The sequence below is a fragment of the Otolemur garnettii genome, unplaced genomic scaffold (assembly GCF_000181295.1).
Source record: "Otolemur garnettii isolate 467f Iridium unplaced genomic scaffold, OtoGar3 scaffold00080, whole genome shotgun sequence".
In the NCBI taxonomy this organism is placed as follows: Eukaryota; Metazoa; Chordata; class Mammalia; order Primates; family Galagidae; genus Otolemur; species Otolemur garnettii.
In genome coordinates, this window is record NW_003852475.1 from 3,160,409 (window position 1) to 3,169,348 (window position 8,940).

Genomic DNA, 8,940 nt, shown 5'->3' on the forward strand with positions numbered 1-8,940 from the left:
AAAAAAAAAAAAAGAAAGAAAGAACCCACTCAGACAAAAATAAGGAAGAAAAGAACATAAAAATAAAAAGAATGAGCAAAGTCTTCATGATGTGTAGGACTACATAAACAAAGCAAACTTATGAATTATTGGTTTCCTTCCATGGGGGAAGAGAGATTTAAATATTAGAAAATGGCTCCTTTCGGCCAGAGACACCATCTTCCAGTAATTCACCAAAATGACGAACACAAAGGGAAAAAGGAGAAGCACCCAATACATGTTCTCTAGGCCTTTTAAGAAAACATGGGGTTGTTCCTTTGGCCACATATATGCAAGAAAGTGATATTGTAGACATCAAGGGAATGGGTACCGTTCAAAAAGGCATGCCACACAAATGTTACCATGGCAAAACTGGAAGAGTCTACAGTGTTACCCAGCATGCTGTTGGCATTGTTGTAAACAAACAAGTTAAGGGCCAGATCCTTGCCAAGAGGATTAATGTTTGTATTGAGCATATTAAGCACTCTAAGAGGGGCGGCGCCTGTGGCTCAGTGAGTAGGGCACCAGCCCCATATACCAAGGGGGGCGGGTTCAAACCCTGCCCCAGCCCCCAGCCAAAGTGCAACAAAAAAATAGCCAGGCGTTGTGGCAGGCACTTGTAGTCCCAGCTACTTGGGAGGCTGAGGCAGGAGAATTACCTAAGTCCAAGAGCTGGAGTTTGCTGTCACTGTGATGCCATAGCACTCTACCAAGGATGACAAAATGAGACTCTGTTTCAAAATAAATAAATAAATAAATAATAAGCACTCTAAGAGCTGGGATAGTTTCCTGAAATGTGTGAAGGAAAGAAGGAAGCCAAAGAGAAAGTTACCTGGGTTCAACTGAAGCGCCAGCCTGCTCCACCCAGAGAAGCCCACTTTGCAAGAACCAATGTAAAGAAGCCTGAGCTCCTGGAATCCATTTTCTATGAATTCATGGCATAATAAGCATATAACATAGCACACAGGAGTACCAGTGGACCCAGGCTTTTAGGTGCAAGAGCCTATTTATTCCCCATAAGCTCATGGTATAATAGGTGTACAGCATAGCACACAGGATAACCAATAGACCCCACGTAACAGTGATACAAGGTGCCGGAACCTATTTCCCATGAATTCAAAAGTCAATCAACGCTTTGTCACATTCAATGGCAAGGTGCCTCCCTGAGCTACTGGAAACTCTTCCCTATGAATTCATGACATGGTAGTTAAAAATAATAGCCTACTGATACTGTAAAAATGTTTCTTGTTCATTCACTAAAAGTGTGATTTTTCCCCCAAAAGAAGTATTAAACCAAATTTTAATGTAAAATAAATAAATAAATATTAGAAAACATATTTAAGGAAATAATCAATGAAAACTTCCCAAATCTAGCAAGAAAGTTAGACATCCAGATATTAGAGTCCCAGCAACCCTAGGCAAATACATTGCAAAAAGGACTTCACCATGGCATATTACATTTAGAATGTCTAAAGTCAAAGTGAAGAAAGAACTGTAAAATTAAGAAGAGAAAAGCAATAAGTCATCTAAAAAGGAAATTTCGTCAGACTAGCAACAGACCTCTCAGAAGAAACCTTACAGGTCAGAAGAGAATGTATGGCAGTTTCCAAGTGCTGAAAGAAAATTACCACCAGCCAAGAATTTTGTATTACAACAGAACAAGTCAAGCATAAATGAAGAAGAAATAAAGTCCCCCCCGACAAGCAATCGCTGAGAGAATTCATTACCACTAAACTAACCCTACAGGAAATGCTAAAAGGAGTCTTGAATGAAGGGGGTCTTAAAATTCCTTAAAGGAGAAACAAAAGGTTGATAGTCACTATTATGAAAATACACAAAAATACAAAACTCATAGGTCTTATGAAACAGTTACACAAAGAAGGGAGAGAAAGGAATCAAATAGCAACATGACAGAATTTGCTCAAACTACAAAGACAAAGAAAGAATAAGAAAGAAACAAGAAATTTAAAAAACAACTAGGATGCTATTAACAATATGACAGGAATAAAGCCTCACAAATCAATATTGACCTTGAATGTAAATGAGTTAAATTCTCCACTTAAAAAGATATAGATTGGCAGAATAGATTTTAAACAATTATCCAATTATGTATTGCTTACTAGAAATTTACCTTACCCATAAAGACAGATGTAGAGGGCTGAGCACAGTAGTTCACACCTAGCACTCTGGGAGGATTCTAGCACTCTGGGAGGCTGAGGTGGGTGGATTGCTTGAGCTCACAAGTTCAAGACCAGCCTGAGCAAAAAATGAGACCCTGTCTCTAGAAAAAAATGAGACAAGAGGATCGCTTGAGCCCAGCAGTTGAAGGTTGCTGTGAGCTATGACACCCCATGGTACTCTACTCAGGGCGACAGCTTGAAACTCTGTCTCAAAAAAAAAAAAAGATAGACTCAAAGTAAAGGAGTTAAAAAAAAAAATTCCATGCTAATGAAAACCAAAAATGAGCAGAAGTAAACAGATAAACCAAATGAAACAGATTTTAAATCAAAAAAGGTAAAAAGCCTGTGGCTCAAGTGGCTAAGGCACCAGCCATGTACACCCAAGGTGGCAGGTTCAAATCCAGCCCAGGCCCACCAAACAACAATAACATCTGCAACCAAAAAATAGCCGGGCGTTGTGGCCAGCGCCTGTGGTCCCAGCTACTCAGGAGGCTGAGGCAGGAGACTCGCTTAAGCCCAGGAGTTGGAGGTTGCTATGAGCTGTGATGCAACAGCACTCTACCCAGGGTGACAGCTTGAGGCTCTGTCTCAAAAAAAAAAAGGTCACTGTATAATGATAAAAGGATCAATTCAACAAGAAGTGATAATAATCCTAAATACATATGCACCCAACATTGAGGCACACAAAACAAATTATTACTCAATCTCCAGAAAGAGATTACACAGCAATACAATAATAACAGAGGATTTTAACTCCCCACTGACAGGACTAACAGATCCTCAAGACAGAAAATCAACAAAGAAATGCTGGACGTAAATTGGACTTTAGACCAAATGGACTTATCTTAGACAATTACAGAACATTCTATCCCACAACTACAGAATATACATTCTTTTCATCAGCACATGGAAAGTGCACATCAATAGCACATCCTATTCTCCAGGATAGACCATATGTTAGGCCACAGAACAAATCTTAATGAGTTTAAAAAATAGAAATCATATCATGGATCTTCTCAAACCACAATGGGATAAAGAAGTCAATACAAAAAGGAACTTCAGAAATTATATAAATACATGGAAGTCAAACAACATGCTCCTGAACAATCACAGAGTCAACAAAGAAATTAAGGTGGACCAAATTTGAAATTAATGAAAGAAAAACAAAAGAGAAATGAATGAAAACACATTCCAAAACCTGTAAGATATAGCCAGCAGTGCTAAGAGGAAAGTTTATAGCATTAAATGCCTACAAAAAAACATAGAAAGAACAAAAAGTAAAACCTAATATCACACCTCAAGGAACTAGGAAAATAGAACAAACCAAACCCAAAGTTAGTAGAAGAAATAAATAACAGGTATGTACAACTATTTCCTGCAAACATGGAGTCGTAGAGCCCAGGCCTCACCTGAATCAAGTTGAGGGAGTGATGGGTCCAGGTGGGGTCCTGCTGACTGTGCCCCTGCCGACTACGTATCTGCACATCCTGCTCTCTCAGCTTTCTCTTGCCCTTCACTCATAAAAGTCCTCAGGCAAATTTTTCATTTAGGAGGAACTGCACATCTTCTACAAAGACTCCGTGGGGTATCATTGAAAGGATGGAGATAGTTGCACTTTTACACGGCTTTCCAACACTCAACCATGGTTGGTAGAAGACTTGAAAATGTTTGACTTTGGGGTTTCATTGAGTGATTGCCCTTAATGTATTGGTCTTTGGCCTCAGTGACAAACCAAGACCATACCACTACTCTGTATTTGAGCAAGCCAGCATCACAAAAGCACTTTTGTGGCATTTGGGGCTCCATAACCACAGGATCAACCTTTTTTTCCTCATGATTATGGAGGTATTGTTGCTTAGGAGCTGTTCTATAGGTACAAGTAGAATTGATCTCATTGGCTTACCATGAAGAGTCTCTGTCAGATGGAGATATTTTTTCTGAACTCATTATCCTCTCCTTTTCTAAAAGCTACTCAAAGATGAAAGTGTGCTGTCACTATCCTCACATGGCTTATGAACTTTTTTGTATTCTCTTAAGGTCTAATCCCAGTCTTTGGGCCATGGACTTGGCCCTCTGAGAGCGGGCTATGGGACATGTGGGCAAGGATCCGCAAGAATGATGGGAGCTTCATCATCAACAGTCTCTTACAGTACATCAATCAGAGGAAGAAGTTTGGAAGGTTCTGTGTGGCAGCTCTTGCCTGTGTAACTATTCCCCATTCATTTTATCTATGGGCCAATAAATCCTATAAATCCCGATCCAGAATGTGTTGGAGCTGTACAGGAAAATGCTGATGCAGTCCACAGTGTCAACCCTGAACAAGCACATAGCCCTATCCTCAGCTAAAGGAGCCCCTGGGCTTCTTTTTTCTTTCTTTCTTTTTTTTTTTTTTGCAGTTTTTTTGGCCAAGGCTGGGTTTGAACCTGCCACCTCCGGCATATGGGGCCAGTGCCCTACTCCTTTGAGCCACAGACACCTCCCCTGGGCTTCCTGAATGTAAATCTGGGCTTCATCAACAACTTCTGAGCTGGAAAGAGTAGATTCCCTCTATTGCCTTCCCTACTCCCTTATCAGCTACGTATTCCACATAGAAAGAAATGCCCCAAAGAGGTCCTGGCCATCAAACATTACTCTCTCAAAGAGTGCACATCCCTCACATTGATGAGCAGTATATAAAAAAGTCCAACAGCAGCTCCCACTTAGGATTAACAAAGTAGACAATCTCTCATTCCTTTGGCATCTGACCATGTGTATAGACTTGATTTTGTCTTATTAGGAAATTCTGATGAGCACCACCACTCACTAGTGCAGAAAGACAGACATTCTTTTGCATCAAAGACTTTTCAATATTCTTTTGATTTTTCTAAAATATTTAGAAGTGCCCAGCCCCAGCTGGAATCCTACAATAAAAAATGAAGAAAAGGGGGCCTCCTTACTCCTCCTTGAATGGTTTTTAAGGGCTCATGTTTTTTAAAAGTTCTCTAAGCAACACAGCTTCAGTGAGTCTCCCTTGTCATAACTTTGGGTTTAATTTCATCAGCAGCTTCTAATTATAGACATTTGTTAAAACAGATATTTGTTTAAAGAATGCAATATTATAAGTATACCTTAAGGCTATAATTTACCTACACATGTTATATGAGGTCAGACCTTTAAGTTTGCAAACTTGGCGCCATGTGTTTACGTTGGCAACATTGTACAAACAAACAGCTTGGTAAGGTTTCATAGCCTTGGTATACCAGTGACTCATAGCTATGTTTGTGTCAATGTGTGGCAGTGTCTTGCTTAGTGGCGTTCATTGTTACTGCTTGTTTTTATGTGCCATCATGAGAATGTTAGAGCTTGAATTAGAGTAACAAACAAACATGAAATTTCTTATTAAACTTGGCAAGAGTGGAACTGAATTCAGAGACATGTTAGTCAAAGTTTATGCAAAAAATGGCAGTGTGCAGATGAATTAACTGTTTTTCTGAGAGGAGAGAAAGCAGTACTGATGAAAAGAGGTCAGGGAGGCCAGTAACCAGCAGAATTGGCAAAACTATTGGAAAACTTTGTTGAATTGTGCATCAAAATCATCAGTTGGCTGTGAAAAGCATAGCAGACTAAGTAAATATTGATAGAGAAATAGGAAAATCTTAACTGAAAACCCTGGCATGAGAAAGGTGTGTGGAAAATGGTCCCATAGGAGTTCACTAAAGAACAAAAGCTGGGCAGTGCCTGTGGCTCAGTGAGTAGGGCGCCAGCCCCATATACCAGAGGTGGTGGGTTCAAACCCAGCCCTGGCCAAAAACTGTAAAATAAATAAATAAAATGAAATAAATAAACTTGTTAAAAAAAAAAAAAAGAACAAAAAGGAAAGGAAAGCCGAAGCTTGCCAAGACCTTGTGGAGAGGCAAGAAGATGTTTTGGGTCGGGTTATCACTAATGATAAGGCTGAAACAAAGTGTACAGTGCTCAATGAAAATCAGCCAATTCTCCACCACCAAAAAAATTTCTGTCAGTTTAAATCAAGAGTCAAAAAACGGGGCAGAGCCAAGATGGTGGACTGCAGCCAGCTTTTTACAGAAGCTCCTGTCCAGAAGGAGGCTTAAAGGACAGAACTTAGCAAGGGAGCTGATGGTTTGGAGCAGAGCTGAGAAAGAAGATTGAAGAGCGCACTTCAACCTTCCTGAGGTGAGCTGCGACCCCAAAAATACAACCAAAACGTACAAAATCCACCAAGAAGCAGATGGGAGTCCCCTCCCCCACAACAAGGGCTCCCAGTGAAAACAAGCAAGCAGAGTTGAAACGTCCTCCCACTCTATCCCAGTTTTTAGAGACCCCCTAAAAACTGGACCTCCTGCCCCTGCTGGCGTGCCACAGCACCCTCCTGCCAGGCATAAAACTGTAAAACTGTATAAAACTGTATATATTCCCTACCTGCAACATTGAATTCTGAGGAGTCCCCACCCACCCCCTCCAAGGTCTGTAGGTTTGTTACCTATGAAGTCCAGATTCTTGGGCATCTCCTTGAGAGAAGTGGAGAGGGAAAGGGCTGGTGCTGCTCTGTGCTGACTGTGGCATAGGCATGAGGAGAAGAAAATTGGCTTGGAGGAAGCCATACACCAACAGTGGCATCCTGAGCTGTGAACTAACGCCATTCCAGCCCCATCTCTCTGGGCAACCAGAGGTTCTGGACAGCAGCCATAGGCAGAATGCTGATAACTTTCGTAAGTAGCACCAGTCCTCAGGGTAATACAGCTGAGACAAAGGCAGTGGGCGGGCAGAGGCTGGATTGACACCTGAGCATAAACTGCTATTTGTCTGCTGCCCAGAGCTGAATGCAGCCTCTGACTTGCAGAGGAATCTAGCCGACCAGAAGCCTAATTCAAACACACAAGGCCTCCCTGCCAAACTCAGATTTCTGGCTGATTTTGCCAGTCGTAAACCCTAGGAGCAGTTACCTACTGGAATGAATAGGGTCACAGACCTGGGGGATTACGAGTGACTGGGTGCAAGGTGGGGAAGGAGGTATTAACCCATTTGCTGGGTGGGTCCCTTTGCCCTCACAGAGCACTGGAGCAAGTTATATCTGAGCAGCGAGCAGATCCCTCTTATCTAGCTGCCAGAGATATTTGAACTCTTCCACCTGAAACTGGTGCTGACTCGGACAACTGATTTGGACCCCTTAAACCTGGAAGACCACCCAGGAACTATTCAAAGGGGCAACCTGGGTGTATGGTTGAGGGAAGGTTTGATTTTCCTTGCCCAATTGTTATTTGTGGGGGGTGGGGTGACCTAATTGCTGGTATTTCTCCATAGCAGAGACTTCAACCAAGAGTAACTGAATCACTAGGGTAGGAGAGACCAGCTGAAAATAAGACAGAGCCACTTAGCCCCACCACACCAAGCAGGTCCCCAGTCTCTTAGGCTGTAACACCATACGGGTCCTTAACAAACTTCAAGGGGAAGAGTCAAACGGGGTAAAATAATCATGGGGCAGAATCAGCTGAAAAGCTCTGGTAATATGAATAACCAGAGTAGATCAATACCCCCCCAAGAAAGGATGTAGCAGATGAAACTAAAGATCCCCTTTATAAACAAATGGTTGAGATGTCAGAAATTGAATTCAGAATTTGGACTGCAAATAAGATAAACAAAATAGAGGCAAAGATAGAAATAGAAATTCAAGGCGCATTCCAAAAGTTCACTCAAGAATTCAATGAATTCAAAGACAAAACCACCAAAGATTTTGAAACATTAAGACAAGAGATTGCAGCCCTCAAAGATCTGAAAAATATGGTAGAATCTCCTGGTAACAGGGTGCAGGAGGCAGAAGAAAAGGTCTCAGATATAGAAGACAAAGCTTCTGAATATGTCCAAACGTCCAAGGAGAATCAGAAATGGAAAGCAAAAACGGATCATTCTCTCAGAGAGCTCTGGAATAATTCAAAGAAAACTAATATTCGCCTTATAGGAATCCCTGAAGGCGATGAAGTTGCTTCGGAAAACACAGAAGCTCTTCTTTATGAAATTATGGAAGAGAACTTTCCAGATATGTCGAGATCCTGAAATTCAGATTTCAGACAGCTTCAGAACCCCAGCACTACTCAACCCCCAGACACATAATAATTAACTTCACTGAAGTTAATATGAAAGAGAAAATCTTGAAAGCTGCGAGACATAAGAAAACCATAACCTACAAGGGAAAGATTATTAGAATAACTGCAGATCTCTCTGCCGAAACCTTTCAGGCAAGAAGAGGGTGGTCATTGACATTTAATCTCTTAAAATAACTTTCATCCCAGGATCCTGTATCCAGCTAAACTGAGTTTCATTTATGATGGAGAAATTAAATACTTTAATGACATCCATGCATTGAAGAAATTTGCCATAACTAAACCAGCTCTCCAGGATATTCTCAGACCTATTCTCCATAATGACCAGTGCAGTCCTTCACCACAAAAGTAAACTAACTCAGAAACTATTGATCAAACTCCAACTTCTACACTGGCGAAAGGATTAAAAGCGTCCACTGGACTTTTGAACAACTCGATACCTAACATTTTATCAGGCTTATCAATAATTTCAATCAATTGTGAATGGCTTAAATTGTCCCCTAAAGAGGCACAGATTGGCTGATTGGATACAGAAACTTAGACCAGACATCTGTTGTACACAAGAATCTCATCTTACCTTAAAAGACAAATATAGACTCAGGGTGAAGGGATGGTCATCTATATTCCAGGCTAATGGAAAGCAG

At 41.1% G+C, this 8,940-nt stretch overlaps 1 pseudogene; it reads left to right on the forward strand.

The window, feature by feature from the left end:
* The first annotated feature begins 812 nt into the window (after positions 1–812).
* Positions 813–6,289, forward strand: LOC111726786 (annotated as a pseudogene).
* The last annotated feature ends 2,651 nt before the right edge of the window (positions 6,290–8,940 follow it).